The sequence below is a fragment of the Monodon monoceros genome, unplaced genomic scaffold (assembly GCF_005190385.1).
Source record: "Monodon monoceros isolate NGI ecotype Baffin Bay Population unplaced genomic scaffold, NGI_Narwhal_1 Super_Scaffold_4, whole genome shotgun sequence".
In the NCBI taxonomy this organism is placed as follows: Eukaryota; Metazoa; Chordata; class Mammalia; order Artiodactyla; family Monodontidae; genus Monodon; species Monodon monoceros.
Window position 1 is genome coordinate 28,527,045 of NW_021703781.1, and position 22,356 is coordinate 28,549,400.

The 22,356-nt window shown below is 52.7% G+C and overlaps 1 long non-coding RNA gene across 2 annotated transcripts in view; it reads right to left on the minus strand.

Annotated features, from left to right (window-relative positions):
• Window positions 1-5,491: 5,491 nt before the first annotated feature.
• The window catches only part of LOC114908767, a 38,911-nt gene continuing 22,046 nt past the window's right edge, over window positions 5,492-22,356 (minus strand). For both annotated transcript variants that reach the window (XR_003797040.1, XR_003797039.1), the window contains exons 2-3: window positions 19,711-19,829; window positions 5,492-7,147 (exon numbers count right to left, since the gene is read on the minus strand). This is a non-coding gene — a long non-coding RNA (uncharacterized LOC114908767). The remainder of the gene's footprint in view (window positions 7,148-19,710; window positions 19,830-22,356) is intronic.

Below are 22,356 nucleotides of genomic sequence, written 5' to 3' on the forward strand. Positions count from 1 at the left end.
GCACCTCACAAGCACTTCGCATAACGGGGAGCTCACCCCTGCACAGGCAGCCCGTCCACTTTCCTCCAGCTCAGTTAAAAAGGTCTCTACACACATACATATGCGTGGAAACCCACTCACTCTTCACACACACACGCATACATGCACACATTCATGCCCAGATACACAGACACAGGTACACTCACAGGTGAGCTGGGGTTTTTTCATTTTGAAGTTTTTTTTTTTTTTTTTTGCGGTACGCTGGCCTCTCACTGCCGCGGCCTCTCCCATTGCGGAGCACAGGCTCCAGACGCGCAGGCCCAGCAGCCATGGCTCACGGGCCCAACCACTCCGCGGCACGTGGGATCCTCCCAGACCGGGTCATGAACCCGCTCCCCCCGCATCGGCAGGCAGACTCTCAACCACTGCGCCACCAGGGAAGCCCCATTTTGAAGTTTTTTAATGCACGAAACGAACATCCCAGAAACAGAACAGGCATTGACTTATTAACGATGAAGCACTGTTTAAAGAAGCCCCCTCCCAACTTGGTAAATAGGAATATAGTATAAATAGACATGAAAGAAGGTGAACATTTTAGGATCAAATGCAAACGCTAACACACTCTTCTATGCCACACTCCTGCACAATGTACACACCAGTCAGGCCCCAGTGTGCACCTGGGTCAGACCACCCATGCAGACCCTCCCTCTGCCTGCCCACCCCTGTTCTAGGACGCTTGAGACTCCATCAGGCCGTGGGCAGTGCCTGACGGATGAGCTGACGCAGCTGAAACACGGGGGAAATGACCAGACTCAAGGTGAAGTGTGATCTCTCCCTTCCAGCTCAAGTACGTCATTACCTCTCTGACCTCCGATGGCTAATAAAGGCGTCTAATTCGTGTGGCACTAAAATAGAATCTTGATGTGCACCACGACCACCTCCTAAAATTAAAGCTATGACAAGTGATGAGGGTCTCCATTAGCTAATATCTGCATGTGGAAGTTCTCATCTTCCCAGAGTGGGCTAATGTCTCTGAAAGCCCCGCTTTGGGGAGCTTACCTTTCCAGGCTCTAGACACAGAGCAGATTGGAAGGCACTAGACCTTGTCACCAGGCTACCACAGACAAACAACTGCCAACCAGTCACTCAGGGTAACAGCTTTGACCGAGGACCACCAGTGACTCTGCCCCAGGCATGGAAGGACAGGCAGGAGGGCCCAAATGTCCCCAAGCTGACCCGCGTGAGGGCGTACAAATGTCTCCACTGTGGAACCCATGTTGGGTATCATGGGTATCCCCAGGAGGCTGTAACTCACTCAGCCCAGGGGAAGTCCATGAAGACTTCTCAGAAGAGGTGGTAATTCACCATCATCCTAGTTCCATTTGGTGTTTGCATGAATAAGATTGGTAAATTGCATGGGGATGTGATGTGTGCCTCCATCGTTGCATTCTTTGATAGCGGTATTAATTTCTGGGATTCCTCTCAAGATTGATTATTGCATCTGATTTAAGATTTGGGGCACAATATCACTAATTATTAGAGAAGTGCAAATCAAAACTACAGTAAAGTATCACCTCACACCAGTCAGAATGGTCATCCTCAAAAAGTCTACAAATAATAAATGCTGGAGAGGGTGTGGAGAAAAGGGAGCCCTACTACAGTGCTGGTGGGAATGTAAATTGGTACAGCCACTATGGAGAACAGTGTGGAGGTTCCTTAACAAACTAAACATAGAACTACCATAGGATCCTGCAATCCCTGGGCATATATCCAGAGAAAACCATATTTCAAAAAGATACATGCACCCCAATGTTCATTGCAGCACTATTTACAATATCCAGGACATGGAAGCAACCTAAACGTCCATCAGCAGAGGAATGGCTAAAGAAGATACGGTACATGTATACCATGGAATATTATTCAGCCATGAAAAAGAACAAAACAATGCCATTTGCAGCAGCATGGATGGACCTGGAGATTGTCATACTGAGTGAAGTAAGTCAGACTGAGAAAAACAAACATCACATGATCTCACTAATATGTGAAATCTAAAAAATGATACAAATGAACTTATTTGCAAAACAGAAATAGACTCACAGACATAGAAAACAAACTTATGGTTACCAAAGGGGGTAGCGGAGGCAGGGGGCACAGGCAGGGGGGAGATACATTAGGAGTTTGGGATTAACATATACACACTACAATATAGAAAATAGGTAAACAACAAGGACCTACTGTATAGGACAGGGAACTATACTCAGTATCTTGTAATAACCTATAATGGAAAAGAATCTGAAAAAGAATATGTGTGTGTGTGTGTGTGTGTGTGTGTGTGTGTGTGTGTGTGTGTGTATGTATAACTGAATCACTTTGCTATACGCTTGAAACTGACACAACATTGTAAATTAACTATACTTCAATTAAAAAAAAATAGATTTGGGGCACAGCCAAGCCCTCCAGGCCAGAGTCCTTTCCTCGCCACTGTGCATAGACACATGGTACTTGTCACGTGCTGACTCTCACCAACTCCTACCAGAAACAGAAATGACTGAAAGACGCTAAACTAGCAAGAGCCATTCAGGTGCCGTCCTTCCCCCTTCCCCCTGACCTCCACCCTGAACACTCTCCCGTCCCACTTGCATCTTCCTCCTTCCTTCTTTCAGGTCTCAGCTCAGACGTCACCTCCTCCAGGAAGCCTTCCTTGGTTGAGGTGCTTCTGCTGTATGCTCCCAGAGCCCCCTGAACTGCCCCCATAGGAGTACCTTCCCCATGGGATTTTCTAGTCCGACTACTTATCTCTGACTACTTATCTGCCTGCCTATCAGACCATGAGATGTGTGAGGGCAAGACCAAGCCTTCTTCTCATCTCCCACACCCACGATGGTTGTACATAGCTCACCAGATACCTGTGTAACCTTATCTCTATTATCCTATTCGATCCTCCAGCTGTCTTAGAAGGCAGAAAGATTGTTATTGATACCCATTTCACACATGGGAAGACGGAGGTCCTCAAAAGGGGAAGCAGCTGCCCAGCATCACTCCTCAGTAGCAACTGACAGCTGGAGGGCTGGGACAGCGGCGTCTTCATCGATGTCAAGTCTGGTCCTTTCCTGGGGCTCTTGGCACCTCTTGAGTCGAGGACTGGGTTTGAGACAAATTGCCGCGTAGAGGGATCGATTCATCTCAAATCATTAATGGTACATTATCTGAACAAATGCTAAGCTTAGGTGCCCCAGCTTCCCAGGCATGGCATATCCCCTGCCCAGCTCTGCTTTGCAGATGGTGACCCCCCCCCCTCCAGCTGTGAACCCATCCTGGGATCTCTTTGGACACCTTGCGGAGAGAATCGCGGTCCCTTCTCCACCCTACGGGATGCTCTCTGGCTCCCCAAGGCCAGCCCTCCACCATTTCGTCTCCTGTTCGTGTGTGGCAGTTTCAGTCAATACCTGCCCATTCCAAACACGCCTATCACCCGCACACATGAGGTTCCTGTGCACGGGGGCTTCCGCTCTGGGGAGCTCCAGGGCTGCTTATCTGGGCTCAGCAAATCCAGCCCTGCATCCCCCTTCCTGTGTGGACACCAACCCAGTGGCCAGCGGTATTTCCCAGAATGTCCACACTGCACGACCGGTGGCATAGCCCCACAGTTCTGCTTCCTCTCGGAAATCCAAAGGCACAGGGGACTGAGGGGGTGGGAGGGCGCCTCAAGGAAGGTCCTCGGCCACTGGTGTCCTGGAGCACCTCTCCTGTGTAGTCAATGGCATGGACTCTCAATCACCCTTTAGCCCACAGCCTAGTTGTCACTTCCTCCAGAAAGCCTTCTGTATTACCACCTCGGCCCTTAGTTAGAGGAGTCTTCTAGTTCAATGACACGGCTCAGCGTTTGTGTCCAGAGTGGTCAGGCACTAAAAGCTCCAGTAGACAAGCTCAGGGATTCGGACTTGCTCTTGAGGTCCATGGAAGCCACTGAGGAGTTATAAGCAAGGACGGAAGATTAGCTCAGTTGTGCCTTAGGAAGACCCCTCAGTCTGAAAGGTAGAGAAATAGTTAGAGGGAAGAAGTCCCTGGGTAGAGAGAAGCAGCCGGAGACGATGGCAGTGACCCAGCAGGCCAGAGGTGGCGCTGGCAGTAGGGCGGGGACAGTGGCGTGGCAAGGAAGCAGGCAGAAGCAAGGCGGTAGGAGGACGGACCTCCCAGTGGCTGACAAGATGAAGGTACGTGGGCGACAGGAAGAGGCCAGTGCGGCCCCCAGGATCTTGTCTGAGGGACTAGGATGGCGGTGGGGCACTACTAAGCTAGCGCACCCAGGGTGAGGTGAGAATTCCCTGAGATGGCTCTGAAAACTGTATGTAAATTAAGCAGTGCTGGGACTTCCCTGGCAGTCCAGTGGTTAAGACTCCACACGTCCACTGCAGGGGGCACGGGTTCGATCTCTGGTCAGGGAACTAAGATCCCTCATGCGGAGTGGTGCGGCCTAAATAAATAAATAAATAAATCGTGCAGTCCTGCTCCAAAAGTATCTTCTTGGCATTTTGTTAAAGATTTCCGCTGTGTGCAAAGTTGAGCCAGGGATTCCTCGGTCAGCTTCCAGAGCCCCTGTGTGCCCACGTCCTGATTCCTGCCTGGCTCTGAGTCCCGGCTTCTCTCGTCCTCCTTCGGGAAGGAGGACTGACCCCCGCCCCCCATCTCTCAGGAACCTCCTCCTCCTGCCTTTCACCAGCCCCCAGTGGGTTCTGAGCTGCCGAGGTCACCAGGTTCTTTCTCATTCAGGGGTCCTCTCAGCTACACAGTCAGCCTCCTGTGGGGAACACTACATCCATCTCCCCAACCCAGAGAGGAGAGGGCCTGACTCGGGGCATGGGCCAGGACGGACACCCAGGCGTCCGGACAGCTGGCCCTGGACTCTCTTTGCAGCTGCATCCTTGTGGTGGGGTAACATGGTGGCTAAGAAGGGCGTTCAAAGCCAACTTTGTGACTAACCAACGGATGCTGTAAGTGATTTGCTTAGCCTCTCTGTGCCTGCTCCCTCATTCTTGAGAGCGGACGTCAACAGTAGTAGCTCCCCCACTGCTGGGTCTCAGGATCAAATGAGTGGCTCTAGGAAACTGCTTAGCCTGGCCCCTGGCCTGTAGTAGGCGTTCAGGGAATTGCAACGATGATTGCTGTTAAAAATGTCTATGGTGCCCAGGGTCCCTCCCTGGCCTGGGTGAGGGGAGACGCCAGTAACAGTCCAGCCCATGCTCAAGGAGAGGAGAATGAGGCTGCACTTTTGAAGGCAGGAGTGTCAAAAAGTAATGGGCAGGACTTCCCCGGTGGCGCAGTGGTTAAGAATCCGCCTGCCCATGCAGGGGACACGGGTTTGAGCCCTGGTCCGGGAAGATCCCACATGCCGCGGAGCAGCTAAGCCCCTGAGCCACAACTACTGAAGCCCGCACACCTAGAGCCCATGCTCTGCAGCAAGAGAAGCCACCGCAGTGAGAAGCCCGCGCACCGCAATGAAGAGTAGCCCCCACTCGCCGCAACTAGAGAAAGCCCGCGTGCAGCAACGAAGACCGAATGCAGCCAAAAAAAAATGTAATGAGTAAATTTTAAAGCCTCACATTTGGCACCTATATGTGATGAGATTCAACCTAATTGTCATTAGCCGTGGTGGCAGCTGGTCGAGGGCACAAGCTGGCCTCATCCAAAGTCCTTGCTCTTAAGCACTGCCTCGTGGTGCACCTAGGCCATGTGGCTGAAATCACACACCTTCTCTCTCCAAGGGCAGCAGCAGGAACCTCTGTTATTCCAACACCCCCAGGCTCAGACCTCAAGGGAACCAAATCTGCCGCCTCCAGGCTTGCTGTGCCCCCCGCCACTGTCTGCTAGCTGAGTCCCCCACACTGAGAGGCAGCTTTGCCCACCCTGCTGCCCAGTGAAGAATGGCACGCTCCCCGTTCAAGGGTGCTCACTGGCCCTTATCACGGGAGAGTGATGTCTGCAGCGCTGAGTCGCAGATCCTGCTTGCCTGGTCAGCACTGCGGAGGGCAGGGAGGCAGCAAGAGACAGACGCTGCGCTTGACAAACACCACATGGCCGGGCAGGCAGGCAGGAGCAGAATGAAATCAGAAGGGAAGGAGGTGAACCTGGCATCCTGACCAGGTGCTGGTGGACACACCGGGCTTCCACAGGGGGGATCTAAGATGGAGAAAATCGGTGACCTTGGTCATAAAGGGGATTGATTGGCCCGGGACCCATTGTGCCTGCTGAGGTGTGGCCTTGACTGGCCCTGCTTCCTGGAGGAAGGGTGCCCTCAGAGACTTCAATTCACCAAGGTTCAATTAGCTAATAAGTTGTGCTGGGGCGGGAGGAGGCTGGTGGAGGTTTTCCAACTATGAACACCAGAAGAGACGGCTTCAGGGACCCGAAAGGGCCTGACTGTGACCTTTGTCCATGGGAGGAAGAGGGAGCTAAGGAAGACGACGGCTTGGCTTTGGACTCAGATGGAGCTGAGTTTAAACAACCTTCTTGGGCAAGTCCCTTCCCCTCACCAAGGCTGCTTCCCCATCTGTCAAACAGGAGTGACAATCCCATTTATGGAGAGCCAGCTACGCGCCAGGCACTTTGCTACCAATCTCAAGGGCGTGAACTCATATAATCAGAACCAGAATCCTAGGAGGTAGCTACTACTATTATTATTTGCATTTACAGATGAGGAAACTCAGGCCCAGAGAATGAAATGACTTTTCACAGGTCCCACTCTGAGTTGCACACCAGGAATCAAACGCAGGCAGCCAGCTTGTACCTAAACCCTTGGACGCGCCCCTTTTCTTCCTCTTGTCATGAAATACACTAACAACAGCAAACTAGCAGCGCGGTCTATGGGCTGAAACAGTAACAAGAACTTTCCACGGATGAACTCCTTTAATCCTCACACTAAACCTATGAAGTGGGAACCAATGTAACCTCCATTTACAGATGAGGAGGCTAAGAAACAGAGAAGGTGAGTTACTCACCTAGGTCACCAAGCTCATGGGCGACAGCAATGAGAGTTGAGCCCAGGTAGTCTGGCTCCAGGGTCCTGACCTGGACCTTATGCAAAGGCATGAAAGGGACTCACCCAGTGTGTAGCACATGGCACAGAGCAGGCTCAGCGGAGGGCTTTTCTACCCTGGGGCAGTCCTTCTCCCTAAAAGGAAGACAGATGTAGTGAACGCTGGGGCAAGCTCCCCACGTGCCCAATGCAAGCCAGGCTTCGGGAGGGTTCGGAGATGCTCTTGGCAGACTCCGAGCTTCCACTGGAGAGGGCATGGGTTCAGTCCGTGGTCGGGGAACTAAGATCCCACATGCCTGCGCAGCGTGGCCAAGAAAAGAAGGAAAGAAAGAAAGAAATGCCTCTGGTTCAGGGAAGATGGAGGGAAAGCGGGGGTCAGGGGCCCCAGTGCGCGGGGGCTTCTTAGCAGAGGTGGGCTAGCAGGCAGGTGGGGCTGTGTCGGAGAAAGAGAGAGCACACTTCCAGTGAGCCACTGGGCTTGAGTGAGAGCTAGGAGGTGAGCGGCTATCAGACAGTCGAGGCTAAGGTAGCAGACAGACGTCGGGAAGGACTGTCAGATCTCCAACTCCATAAAGTCCCACGATGCCTGGCCAGGGCTGTGGGTCACAGGGGGTAGCCAGCAGGTGGGCAGCTCGGGAGAGTGACAGGAAGAAGCAGGCAGCCTTACCCCAGCCTGATGCTCAGGCTCGGGCCAGCCCCTGCCGCTGCCAGGCCAGAAACGCTGGGCCTGACCCCTGAGGGGTCCCACCCTGCTCCCCGCAGCTTTGCTCCCATCCTCCAGCCCTCTGGGGCCCCACCCCTTCAATCATTACCCCAGATCATTGAGCTGGAGGTCTGTAATGCTGACACTCCCTCAGAGAGCGTTTATCTGGAAAGTCATAAAATCACACCAGGCATGGTAATTAACGATTAGAGATGTTTATCCCTCAGCTGGCTCTGGCCTGTGGGAGTCTGTTGTGGGGACAGAGGCGGGCTTCCCTCCGCAGCATGGAGGTGGGCGGCTGCCGCTGCCAGGTTCTTGCCATCAGAGATGTGCCAACAGAGGAGGTGAAGGCCAAGCCCTTCAGCCCCTCGATGGGGGGCCCTGTTGGCGCACTGAGCCATCTTCCCAACAAAGTCGTCCAGGCCTGGCTCCTAACACCTGACATCTCCTACCCCCATGCCTTTGTATACACCGTGCCCCTCACCAAGAATACCGTCCTGCCTGTGCCTCAAGGCTCAGCCATCTCCAGGGAGCCCTCCCTGACCACTCTGGGCACAGAGCTGCTCCGTTGCAGGCCATCAGGACTCTCGCCTCCTCTGATCTTCACCCGGCTGTGTGCGTCCTGTGGCTGCATCTTGATCACTCAGCCAGACCCAGTGTTCCCAGAGGGTACATATTCACTCCCATCCTCCACCCCGCCGCTCTCCCATACCCAGCACTGGACCATGCACCCAACAGGTCCTCAAAAATGAACCATGACAGCAGAGTGTTAGAGTTGCAAGAGAACCCCCCTCACCCCCTAGACGATGCTCTGCATGTATGGACATCGGCACCTGGCTCTGGGGAGCAGGCCCAGGCTCCTTCTCTAAGGGACTTGTAGGCCAGACAAGGCCAAGGCCCAATGCACACCAACTCGGAAAATGGAGACCTGGACCAGAAGTTAGGAGCTTCCTTAGCATCTGACAGCATTTTGGGTGGCAGAGCCAGCACTCAAGCCAAGGTCTTCAGGAACCTGGGCCTGGCTCCCCAGGAAGAGTGGTGGCCCACCTGAAGTCACCCGGAGAAGGATAGAGGATCCTGGCGCCCCAGGGTGTGGGCTGGTTCTACCACCAAATTTCTATGTCACCCCAGGCATGTCCCTGGCCACCCGGGCCTCAGGGTGAAGATGATGGGCAGAGCACAAACCTGCCGGTGCACAGGCAAGCCCTGAGTAGGGTAGCCAGGACAAAGCGTCCGTCCACCCTAAAGCCAGAAGGATCTGGGTGGGAGAGGGCTCTGTGGCCGAGTGGGCCTCTCATTCCTCCTTGGACACAGGCAGAAACACATGCACTGCCCCTCCTCACCCAGCCGGCCCAGCTCCTTGCAGGCAGCAGCTGCCCATGGCATCCTCAGGGTAGCTGCAAAGGCCAGGCCTCCCCGGTGCTGGCATTCACCCACCCAGGCCCAGTGCTTCTGTGGACTGAGCCAACTCCCAGGGCAGCGGCCAGCACCGAACCAGCCACCCACCCCACAGAGCCTCCCCTACTGGCCTGTGAGTCACTGAGGCCCAAGTATCAGGTCATCTAGTCCAGCCCGGCCCAGAGCCTTGCCCCAAGATGCTCTGCAGGGGTACTTAGAAAAGTTAGAGATCAAGAGCTCATTGCAAGTCAAAGGCACAGACAAGGCTTTCAGGAGGAAACAAGACTAGGTTCTTAAACAGCCTATGTATGTGTGTGTGTGTGTGTGTGTGCGCATGTGTTTTATGGGCACAGAGAGAGACGTGTAAAGACATAGCCCAGGCCATTAGCATAGCTTGCCCTGGGAAGTGAGAATTACAGAGGGTGGTGGCTATTGGCAACTGCTTTATAGCACTCTATACTTCCCACTGATCATAGTGAGTATGCATTTCTTTTGAAATTAAATTAATTATTTAAATAAAGTAACGTTAGGAAACCAGAGCCCACAGCTCCCCAAACACAAGTCCAGACACTGCTGCTCTGCCCGGTTCCCTCTCTGAGTTGGGATGAGCTGCAGGCATGGGTGGTGAAGAGGGTACAGTGTCACAGGGGAAACACCTGGTACAGAGAGAGTGACAGGACCACAGAGGAGTAGGGCAGACCCAGTGCTGCGGGGTAGGCACAAGCCTTCCTGGGAAGAACTGGAAACCAGGAGCCGCCACACGGCCATGACATCCTGCAGCCAAGCATCAAGTCCCAGCTCTGGTCCCTTCCAGCTCCCCAACTCTGGGCAAGTTGAATTTCTCTGGGCATGAAATAGGGTCCAGATGGGATGGTCCCTAAGGTCCCTGCAGCCTGAAATTCCAGGATTCTCGGCTTCACAATGACCACTGTAGGTATGACCCTATGACTTATCACCTCCACTTTATAGGTGATATAACTGAGGCTCAGAAAGGGTAATTGTTTTTTTTTTTAACGAATGTATCTGCCTTTTTTTTTTGGCTGCATTGGGTCTTCGTTGCTGCGCACGGGCTTTCTCTCTAGTTGCGGCGAACGGGGGCTACTCTTCGTTGCGGTGCGCGGGCTTCTCGTTGAGGCAGCTTCTCTTGTTGTGAAGCATGGGCTCTAGGCGCGTGGGCTTCAGTAGTTGCAGCACGCGGGCCCTAGAGCACGCGGGCTTCAATGTACCAGAGCCAGCCCCAGAGTCAGACCACCTGAACTTCTAGCTCTGGCTCCACCTCTTAGCAGCTCTACGGTTTGGACCGGTCGAGTAGCCACTCTGAGCCTCAGTTTACCCCTCTGCAACTGGGAATAAGCCTCCACTGGTTACATAGTGCAGTCCATCATGTCAGATTCACCATGGGGCCCAGCACACTTAGGTCTTTGGAAAATGGGAGCTATTATTTTTACTATAACTCTATAAATTATCCCACAGTTGAGAGAAAAAGGAGAGGTAGGCACTGAACTCCAGGTGTATTGGCCTGCGGGTCGGGAAATCTGTGTGCCCCAGGCAGATCCCAGGACTGTCTTCTACAGACTGAGTCAACTCCCACGTCAGTAGCCAGCTTGCTGCCCGTTTGAGGCTCCCATTTGGAGCCTCCGTTTCCCCATCTGTAACAGGAGGGGCTGGACTGGGTGACCTCTGGGAACACACGGATCTATCATCTGGACAGAGGAAGGTCTCCATGAGATACTCTTTTCCCACAATGGGTTGGAGAATTTTGCTCTCCAGTAGTCTGTCATCCTTTTCTGGGGGGTGGGTGTGTGGTTGATGCATTAGGAGAAGGAGGGATAGGTCAGGGACAGGAATAAAGAGAACATGAATGGGGCACTTCCTGTATACCAGGCGCCATCCTAGGAGCTGTCCACAGATGAATGCATTTAGTCCTCAAAACAAGCCTATGAGGCCACAACTAGTTAACCCATTTTATAGACAAGAAAACTGACATCCAAAGAAATGAAGTCATATGCCCAAGGTCAGAGGGCTGGTGAAGCAGGATTTGAACCCAGTCCTCCCCAATCTTCATGGCTCCATGGTCTAAACTGCTGAGTGGTGCCAGCTCTAGGTCTCTACGAAAGACAGAAACCCAGGGAGGGAGAGATGGGGCAGGGCAACAGGTGCAAAAAGAGCAGGTGCAACGTCCCAGGGCAGCCTGGGCACGTTTTCAGGGAGGGGAGTGGGAATCCCATCTGGGAAACAATCGTTTGCCTCCATTTGGGGCCTGCTGAGTTTCAGAGTCATTGTGCCCAGACAGAAATGCACAACCCTCTCCCTGTGGGGCTGCAGAGGGTCCCGCTGCCACGTCACCAGGAAGGAGGCACCTGCTGGCCTGAGAGAAAAGTGGGGCCTGAACTGCTTTGTCTAGTGGCCACTGGGCCCGGGAGATGCTTCGCCTGCCACTGCTTGGTCACTCCAGTCCAGTGACCCCCACTAAAGCCACGCACTCCAAGACGGTTTGCTCCCCAATATCACATGCAAAATGTCTGTCAGCTCTTGACACAAATATTATTTAAGGCCCAAAGTCTAATGTAAGGCTTCCTTTTAGGGAGATTGCCTCATTTAATAAAACTCTCTGTCTCTGTTCCCCCAAGGTAAGCACGCTGATGATAACGTATTCCCCGCACTGTGATTTGATCTGGGAATAGAATTAGCACACAGCCTTGCTTCATCGTCAGATTGGTATTTTTATTATTTTCCCCGGAATAAATAAACAGGAAGCCATCCAGGTGAAAGGCAGTCATCTGCCCCCAGGACCTTTAGTCGCTGGCCTCCTAACTGGGTCACCTCTCCTCTTCAGGGCTCACTCATTCACTCATTCATTCTTTCACTGATTCAGTCAACAAACTGCCCCAGTGTCAGTACCCTAGGCTGTACCCAGGCTCTGAGCTGGTGAGTTGGGGTGTGACTAAGACAGAAGAGCCCTGTCCTCAAGGAACTGACACCTTCATGGTATTGCCCTACACCCCTCATCTTCCTTTAAATGCCCCCCAGCCTGAGGTGGCACCAGTAGGACTTCCAAGAGAAAATTCAGACTCTCGCTCACACGAAGGCATTGATGAGAAAGAAGACCTGGGCTCAAGGGCATCCCTGTCCCCACACCACTGTGGCCCGAGGCAAGTCACCTGATCTGTTCAAGTCTGTTCATTCCTGGGTGGGAAGGACATAATGAAAACATGGGCTTAGAGTCAGACAGAGCCTGGTTCAAATCCCAGCTCTGCCTCCTACTAATCGTGAGACCCGGAGCAAGTCACTTTGCCCTGCAATGTGATGCCATCATTTGAGACACGACCTGCTTTACAGAGATGTTGTGAGCAGGGGCACAGCAGTGAGACAGGAGCTCACCCCAGGAGCCCCTGAACTTGCACAGTCCTGAGAGGAGGGGCCCCAGAAATGTCGTGTCCTCTTAAAAAGGAGGAAGTTTAAATGAGATGATGTAGGTCAAGTGCCCGGCTCGTGGGAATTACTCAGCAAACTTGCTATCACCATCACCATCGTCAACATCATCACCATCACCAACAACGCTGCTGATATCACTCATCTAGTGAGGAATGAAAGCTCTTTAAAAACTCTAGGGACCTAGACTGGAGGGTGTGCAAGGCTGGCACTAGGCTAGGAATTCTCGCCCTGTAACCACGAGCAAGCCCCTTCTCTTCCCTGGCTTGGGTGTCCAGCTGTGACACAATTTCCTTCCTGGCCCTGACGCCCCAGTGCCTGTGAGCAGCTGGGAGAACACGTCTCTCACCCTGCTGGGCCCTCTGTTACTAGTTGACCCAGGGAGGGCCAGGGGCTTGGCGGGGCCTGGGGACTCCCCCAGCCTGGGGATGCCACAAACAAGGCTACACCAGGCCTCGAGCTGAGCCCAGCAGGCAAAGATGGGGTGCTCGAGGGCCCCAGCGGAACGGGGCTCCAGGGCTCGTCTGGCCCTGCTGCTTAGATGAGCTCTCCCTTACTACACATCACTAGAGGTGCCTGAAAAAGGAAGAGAGGTGCCTGGAAAAGGACAGGAGTCCAGGGCTCAAGTCCTGCCCTCCTGGCACTCACCGTGGGAGGCATTCTGAGCCTCAGCTTCCTGCTATGACATACGGTGCATCGGTGACAGTTCTGGCAGGAATGTTCACTCAAGAGGGTGACTGAAGAGAGTTTAATGAAGGGGCTTCTTAAAAGTGTAAGCAGGGTTAAAGGAAAGCATAAAGGACTGGTGAAGCACCCCAGGGTTAGCGACAGTGGGAGCTGCGGCCACCCCTAGAATGATTCCAGAAACGCCTGTAGGCTGGGAGCTGCCATGAAGGAGAAGACAGACCAAGAGGAGCTGTGGCGTTTGCTAGAGGAACACAGTCATTACTGACCCACGGTGCAGCCGGGAGGAAGCTCCAGAATGTCTGTGGATGGAACCAGAGAGTGAGTGAATCAACGAATCTGATCTGCTGATTTATCCTGAGGCAGATGCCGTCTTCCAAATGGCTGCTTCAATAGGTCCCCTCGCACACACTCTTCTTATAGTAGGACTTTAACACTCCATGAATCTGGGCACAGCTGTGATTACAGCGGAAGTGACACTATGTGATATCTGTTAGGTCATAAAAAGCGATGCAGCTTCCACCTGGTTCTCTTTGGGATGCTCACGCTTTGAAGTGAGCCACCGTGCTGTGAGGGAGCCCAAGCAGCCACGTGGAGAGGCCACACACAGATTTTTCTGTGGACTACCACATCGGAGGTCCCGGGCCACAGTCAGTATCAATTGTCACACAGGTGAGTGAGTGAGTCTCCAGATTTCAGATAATTCTATCCCCAGCCTTAGAGGCTTCCAGCCCGAGGTCCCAGACACTGTGGGGGTGGAGACAAGCTGTCCCTACTGTGTACTTTCCAAATTCCCAACTAATGGAATCAATGAACATAATCAAATGGTGGGTGTTTTAGGCCACAATGTTTGGAGTAGTTAGTTATGTCAATTGTTTGCTTTGGTCCATAGGGACCATGTTCCCAGAGCACAGAACAGGGAGGAGAAGGGTGGAAAAGGAATGTGAGGGGGAAATGGAGAAAACCCAGCAGCACAGATGCCTCACATAGGGCAGGGCTTTGAGGACCCATCCAACCTGGCAGAATCTGAAAACCCATTCTTATACCGAAAGTTAGTTCCACTAACCTGAAGAATTGCCCCAGCTGCCTCAGTAGCCTTTTGCGTCTCGAACCTGTGTTCCCCACGTCCCATTCCGACTCAGCCCTGCCCACGCTGCCAGAGAACCAGAGCACCCCCACTACCTGGGCACTCTGTCCTTGACCAGTGGACCCGCTGCATACTCTGACTTGGCAGGGGAAAGAAACGGATGGCAGGAGGGCCTGCAGGGACAGGCCTCCTTACTCAGCCCTACACATACCAGGCACCTGCACACCCCTTGCCCTCCCCTCACCTGGAACTCTCTCCTCACCACACAGCCAACACTACCAGTACCATGGCACCTTCAAAGAATTAACCCTCTGCCATGGGCTGCATGTTTGTGTCCCCCTAAACATCATATGTTGAAGCCTTAACCCCCAAAGTGATGGTATTTGGAGGTAAGGCCTTTGAAAGAGAATTAGGTCATGAGGGTGGAACCCTCTTGATGAAATTAGTGCCCTTATAAGACGAAGCACTAGAGAAATGGTCTCTGCCATGTGTGGACAGAGCAAAATAGGCAGTTGGCTCTCACCAGACACGGAATCAGCCAGCACCCTGATCTTGGCCTTCCAGCCTCTAGAACTGTGAGAAACAAATGTTTGCTGTTTAAGCCACCAGTGTGTGGTATTCGTTATAGCAGCCAGCCCAACTAAGACACCCACCACCACTACCACCCTCCCCCTCCCCTGAACCCCGTTCCAAGATGCACATGGTTGTAATTTTCCAGAAAATGCCAACAGGATAATTTGAGGGCAGCATCTGAGTAAGAGAGCTAGCATACACAAGATTTGTCTCCCCAGGAATGTAGAAGGGTCTGTTCTAAATCCCATGTGTGCCTTCCATCTGCAGTCCTGGGCAGGGCTCACAGCTGCTTGCTAGGAAATCATCACCAAGGCCACAAATCCTCCCGGCTCCCCTGTGCGTCCACAGCATCTTATGTCCGCTCCCCCCAGCCCAAATCTCCCGTTACCATAACTAATAACTTCCCTAACCATGCTGCCACGGGAGCAGGACCCATGTCTTCCCAACACTCCCGATAAAACAATAACCACACTTGGTGTTTCAGTCACTGCTAACAAGAACATCGCATTTCCTCACTTGATCCTTGCAACATTATGAGGAAGGTGGCTAGCATTATCTCCAGCTCACAGAGGGGACAAGCTCAGAGGTGAAGTGACTTGCCCAAGGTCACCGAGGAGGTGGGGACCAGAGCCAGGACTCAGAGCCAGGTCCGGCTCTCCCCACATGCCCACCCCCAGAGTGCTTTATCACCTCTTCAGCGCCAACATAGAGCAGAGGGCTGAGCACGAAGCAGGAACTCGACAAATATTTGTAAACTGAACAAAACCTTAACAAATTCTCGTTGCATGAATACAGCTCTTATACGGAAGAGAATCCAAACACCACCATCCACTCCATGCATTCTGATGCGCTGATGTCTTTTGTTTTTTGGAGGGGTTTTGTTTCCTCCAGCAACGCGAGTGGGCGGCAAGGAGGTACACAGAGTCCCCTGGGGAACTGTTTCTGCACAGCATCTCAGATGTGAGGTGGGGAAACATTCTAGAACAAATAGGTTCTGGTTATCACAACACCACTGAGAGAGAGGTGGGCAAAGACTCCGGATCCCATTTAACATATGACAAAACTCAGACCCCCAGAGTCAAGGGACCAGTTTGCAGTCACTCAGAGAAGGAGGGCCCACACCAGCTGTCTTGATGTCCATACAGGAGACTTACAATTCCCCGGCTCCCCTACTTCCAAAATGCCCGGCTCTGAACACTACAGCCTCGTCAAAAGGATAGAGGGTACGGCTCTAGGGAAAACGTGTGGCAGCCTCACTCGATCAGACGGCCGGGGTCTGAATTCTGGCAGAGACCAAAATGAAGCTTCCTGAGGCAGAGGCCTCAGCACCCCACACACCTCCTCCCACCTCCCCTTCCTCGTTTCTGCACCCAGCAGGCAGATCGTCAGATCACGTGGGCTGAACCTCCACAACCAGGCAGCTCTGCGGAGGAAATGCAGGGAACTTCGCAGGCCCTACGCCCTGTTGGCAATTGATGGCTCTGGCTGGGAATGGGGTTCTCAGAGGACTGTGACCCTCAGAGGGCCTCCTTGCCAGGGAGTGAGTGATTGGAGACCCCTTCAGCCCAATCTCCACTGGAGACTCAGGCCCCTGGCTCGGCGATGAAAGGAGGTAGAGTGGACCCAGCCCCAGTCTGGAAGGCAAAGCCCTCTGGTCCTTTGGGTGAGGAACCACAGAGATGAGGCTGGTCAGGAAGCAGCAGCAGGGCAGTGAGGCCACCTGCTCAGGAAGAAGCCCTGTTCTTGTCAGGGGACATCCACCCCATACAAGGCCTGGCAGACCACAGCCCACAGAACATGGACCAGGCTGCCAGGAGTCCACGTGGCCAGAGCCCGGAGGGAGACAGGCCTGTGTGGCCGAGAGCAGACCCAGCACCAACACTCTTCAGCCTGTAACTGAATCCTGGGTCAGTCTGGGATCAATGTGCTCAGAAGTACCATGTGTATGCACTTGGTTATATCTTGCCTTGTTCCAAGAAAAATGATTTAAAACATACACAAACCCATATGGGATTTACAAGGCTACCTAAAGTACTGCAATAAAACATAAATTAGAAATTGATAAGAAAGTACAGAGGCAAAACAGAGGAAAGGACATTAAATGAGACAGAAATATGACTAGCTCAGAAACGAAGACTACAAAGTTCTAAACGTTGTTTCAGAGGATCCAGATTGTCAATCTGAGCTTCCTGGTAGCAACTGCAAAAGGAGAAACCTGCTCAGTTACACGATCCCATGAAATAAAATATAAATATATAAATAAAGCCTGATATTTAGGGAAATCATAACTGCTTCTGATTATAGAGCAGGAATATTTCCTGGCAGTCTTCATTATAAAATTCTATGAATAGACACGAAACAAATCTCATGGAGATGTTTTCTGGGGAGTGACATCATACAAAGAGACAATTCAAGAGAAGTAGTCCTACAGGGACCAAACTAATATGCTATGGAAGCCATCCTCTCCTGGCCTAGCTTAAGGTACTGGCAGATGAGGCTGGGATATTTTAAGCAGGGAGCATTATTACTATTACTGCTAATAGCATTGGTTGCTATTTATTTATTTATCTAAAATTCTTTCACACCACCTATACTTACTGAGCACCTAAGTAATGCCAGCATTGTACAGGGCATTAGAGAGGCAGAGGTGAGCAGGACAGACATGAACCCTGGCCTCCTAAGGCTCAAGGTCTTGGAGGAGAATATGTAAGTAAACAGGCAGTTACAGACCACAATTCAACAAGGGTCCTGATGGGAAGCCCAGGTCACTATGGGAGGACAGAGAAAAGGTCTAATGCTGCACATCAGGGAAGACTGCCTGGAGGAAGTGAGGCCTGAGGTGGGCCTGGGAAATACCTGGCAGGTGAAGAAGCAATGGCTAGACCACCAGAAATCAGCATGCCAAAGAACCCATCATTGCCCAGAGACGCCACTGAGAATAGCCTTAGGAGGGGCCCCAGAGGCCAGGCCTGGTTGGGTTGGGTCCCTCACCCAGCCACTGCCAGGATCAATCTCAGGCAGAACTACAAGTGTGGCCAAGCTGGGAACAAATGCCCCAGCATCCTCTCTGGGTCCTTCCAACTCATGGGTGCTGCTCCTTCCCCCATTCTCAGAGCTTGGCCCTGCTGCCCAGGAATCATGGATATCAGGCCCTCTTGGTTTGTTCACAGTCAAGACAGACTCAGCTTGGAGAGAAGCAGCAGGCAGTCCTGAGAACAAGCCACTCCTGGATATGAAAACAAACTCGATTGTTTTAGAGCTGAAAGTGCCCTTCGATATCAGCCAGCCCAACTCCCTCATCTTATGGAGGGGGAAACTGAGACACAGAAAGGGGAAGTTATCCAAAGCCACACAGGCTGAGAAGTCCAGAAGTCCAGAGGCAGGAGAGAGCAAAAGTAAAGAGGAGACCAGGCAAGTCAGCCAGGAGCCCTAGGGGGGAACAAAGAGGAAAATTCCAGAAGAAGCTCGACAAGAGGAGGACAAAGGGCCTATATCTGAGGCCATGGACACGAGCCACATCCGAGATTTGCAGCTTTCTCATCTGTTCAATGGCAATAATACTGACCTGCCCCACAGGGTTGCTGGGGGAACTAGAGGGTACCTTGTAAACTGTAAAGTCCTGTGCACCTGGAGATGGCACAAGGGCCCAGGAAGAGGGTGACTTCAAGGATAATAATGAGCCACACCAATCAGCGTGCTTGCTATGTGCACGGCACTGCTGACAATGACCCTCTGACGAATGTAACCATCACCCCCATCTTACAGACTAAAGAAACTGAGTTAAGTAGCTCGCCCAAGACATCAGAGCCAAGAAGAGGTAAAGTGGGGATCAGGACTCTTAATCACACACAAGAGGGCCTGAGGCAGATCCAGAGTTGGGAACTTATTTCTGAGAAAGGAGTGGGCGGAGGAAGCTGAGCAGATGCAACTCCCAGGAGATACAGAGCCCCCCCCCCCCCACCACCAATCCTGTACCCTTCCCCTGGAGCAATGATTTGCATGGAGAGTGTGAGCCCAGCCAGCTGCCCAGGGGCCATGAGGGAAAGATGGCCTGGTTGGGACCTCTGAGATGACTGCATGGTACGTCCCAGCTGGCATAGCTGTACTGGTTATCTATCGCTGCGTAACAAATCACCCGAAAACATGGCACAAAACAATTTACCCTGCTTCCAGATTCTATGGCCCAGGGGTTCAGACAGAGCATAGCAGGGATGATTGGTCTCTGCTCCATGATGTCTGATGCCTCGGCTGGGAAAACGCAAACAGCTGGAGAGCCTAGATGGCTGGGCTCAGCTGGGACTGTTAACCAGGGCGCCTAGACATGGACTGTCCATGTGACTCGGGCTTCCTCACAACATGGCAGCCTCAGGTCAATGATTCTTATTTCTTACATGGTGGCTCAGGGCTCCAGGAGCAAATGAGCTCCAGTGAACAAAAGGAAAGCTGCATGGTCTTTACTGACTTAGCATCACTTCTGCCATTCTCTGTGGAGTGAAGCAGTCAACAAATCTGCCCAGACTAAAGGGGAGGGGACATAGAGGTTATTTCTCAATAGGAGGAGTGTTGAAGAATTTGTGGCCATGTTTTTAAACCACCACAGTCGCCATAGGTGGCCCAGCAGCCTGATAGGGGAGCATGGCAGGGACCCACCCCTCTGTGGCAGAGTCACAGAAGCTGAAGGAAGTCACATTCAGTCAGGACGGACCCAGGACCCAGCCAGGACCATCTAGGCCTCCTCTACCTGTGCTACTGGGCTCTTGCACCCCACCTTTGACTCGAAGCCTCCCCCAGAATGATGACAAGGTTAGACCAGGTACTCACAAAGGCAGGGCTTCATCGCATCTCTGCTACGGCAGGATGACCTTGAGTGAGTCATATGACCTCTCAGGGCCTTGGACTCCTCACTGCATCATGGTGAACGCTGCCTCGCTTCCAGGTTTCTGGGGAGGAATGGAAGAGAGAACATATGTGAGACCCAGAGACACCAAGTAGGCTCCCAGGGAACACTGGTCTCCTTCCAGGGAGAATTGGGTGGGTGGGTGGGGGGGGGTTGTCACATGCAGGGAGAGGATCTGAGTGCCTGACTCACGGGGTTCTTGCCCAGGGACTTCACCAGGGTAGCGTGTCTGCACTGGAAGCTACAACAGGCACCTCTCGGGCCTGTGGCTCCCGGCTCTAATTACAGCTTTCTCGACAGGTTTCCTGTTGGGATCTGGCAGGGTCCCCTTAGAGGAGTCACAGATAATGAGCAGCTGGCGGCAGAGCCTCCATCCATGGGGACATTGACCCCAGAGCAGGCCTGAGCAGGCCTCCCTAGAAGGACAGAAGGCCCTCAAAGTTCCCGGTCTCAATCCTGCCCTATATACACACACATACACACACACACACACACACGACCACCACCATGGCCACCAGATTTCCTGGTCTCTGCTTGCACAGCTCCAGTGGCGAGGAGCTCACTACCTTACAGGCAGCTGGTTGACCTCCAGACAGTTAGAAGCACATCCCAAATCAGACTGCCCTTCAGCTTCTAGCTGTTGATTCTCAGGTCCTCCAAGATCCTGGCAACATGGAACAGAAGAAAGGGCCCAGCTTCTGGTGGCAGGAGGAACTGGGTTCACATTCTGACTCTATCATATCTCAGGTTCTGCAGTCTTAGTTAAGTCCCTTCACCTCTCTGAGCCTCAGTTTCCTCCTCTGTAAAATGAGAATAGCACTACCCAGGGGGAAGGGAGTTTGGAAGGGTGAAATGCCCAGCGCACGATAGATGCCAAATAAAAGTCGTGTCCGCCCCCTTCCCTCTTGTACACTTTGCATTAGGGTGGCTTCAGTAGGCTCAGATTCAAACAAGCAACTGTCCCACAGAAGCACTGGACCACCTGGAGAATCAAGGCGACAGAAGCCCACTTCCTCAGAGCTTCACTGCAAGCTGGAGGGGGCAGGGTGGGGGCAACCTTGCCCATTTCAACTTCTAGGTGCAACTGAATGTCTACCAGATAAAAAATGGGCTGATGGATGGATGGAGAGACCGACAAACAGACAACCGAACAGTTTCGATAAGTTTCTAAGTCTAACCAGGAAACACCCACCCTCTTTTAATCCCAGCCTTGCTGGATGTCATATTTTTGCTGAGCAAGTGTGTAAAGCAGTGATTTTTAAACTTTTATAAGCATCCAAGGAGGATGCTTGTAAAATGCAGATTCCTGGGTCCCACCTCCAGGGATTTGAACGCTGTGGGTGTGAGGTGGGGCCCAGACTCTGCATTTCTAACCAGCTGCCGGCTGATGCTATTGCTGCTGTTCCTTGGGCCATGCTTTGAGAAGGGCTGGAGCAGAGCAGAGCCACCGACTTCAACACTCTTTGAATGCCAAGCCGGTGTCCAGGGTGGCGTCCCTGGCTTGGGGCATTTCTGCAGGAGGGAGGAGAAAGCTGCCCCTCTCAGCCCTGGGACGCAAAGGGCGATGTGATACCACCACCACCTCCCACCTCTTCCAATATTCTGCTCCCGTCTCCATCCCACATTGAAGCAGCCGGCCTGGGCTCTCTTCAAAGCTGTGATGGCATCGTTGCCGACAGGGCTCACGTCCAGAATGAGAGCACCTCCCTGCAGGGAGTTCAGGCTGCACAAAAATCCCATTAAATAGGTGAGGTGTGCAGAGGCCACGCAGAAGAGCCGCCCACGACAGGCCTCCCTGCAGGAGGGAAGAACCCCGGAAAGGAGGGAATTGAGTCTCCTGGCTTCCTAGACACACACATACACACACACACACACACACACACACGCTTGCTTACATGCACACTCACACAGGCACACACACACACATGCACGCAAGCATGTGCCACAGAGGAGGACCCAGACCCTCCCACAGACACCCTTCCTCGCGTGGCTGATGGCAGCAGAGCCTCTGGCCAGGATTCAGCTCACGCGCTAACTTGCTGCACCACCTTAGACAAGTCTCTTCCCCTCTCTAGGTCTTAGCTTCCCCGCCTGAGGTGGCTGGCCTAGGCCTTGCCTAGGGAAGGAACTGGCATTAACTGAGCCACCATTGCATTCATTTATTAATTCTTTCATTCAACAGGTATCTATAGAGCAATTCCTGTGAACCAGGATCTGATTATAGCACCGAACAGAAGTGAAAGGAAGCTCGTGCCTCATGGAGCTGGCCCAATTCTTTGCACCGCCTGCTTTATCCCTTTTATCTCATTTCACCTTCACCTTCTCGTGTCACCTCCAGACAACCACGTGAGCTGGATGTCCTCATCCCTGCTTTACAGATGAGGAAACTGAGGCCTGGAGTAAGTGGCAGAGCTCGGGTTCAGAGCTGGTGTTCCACAGACCATCACATGGCCCCGAGACCTCTGCCCTAACCAAGCCCCACTTCCTCCCAGTCTCTGCTGGGTGGGGGTCATTCCCTCCAGAGTACTCCTCCCCCCAACTCTCCAGGGTCCACCGCCTCACAAGGAAGT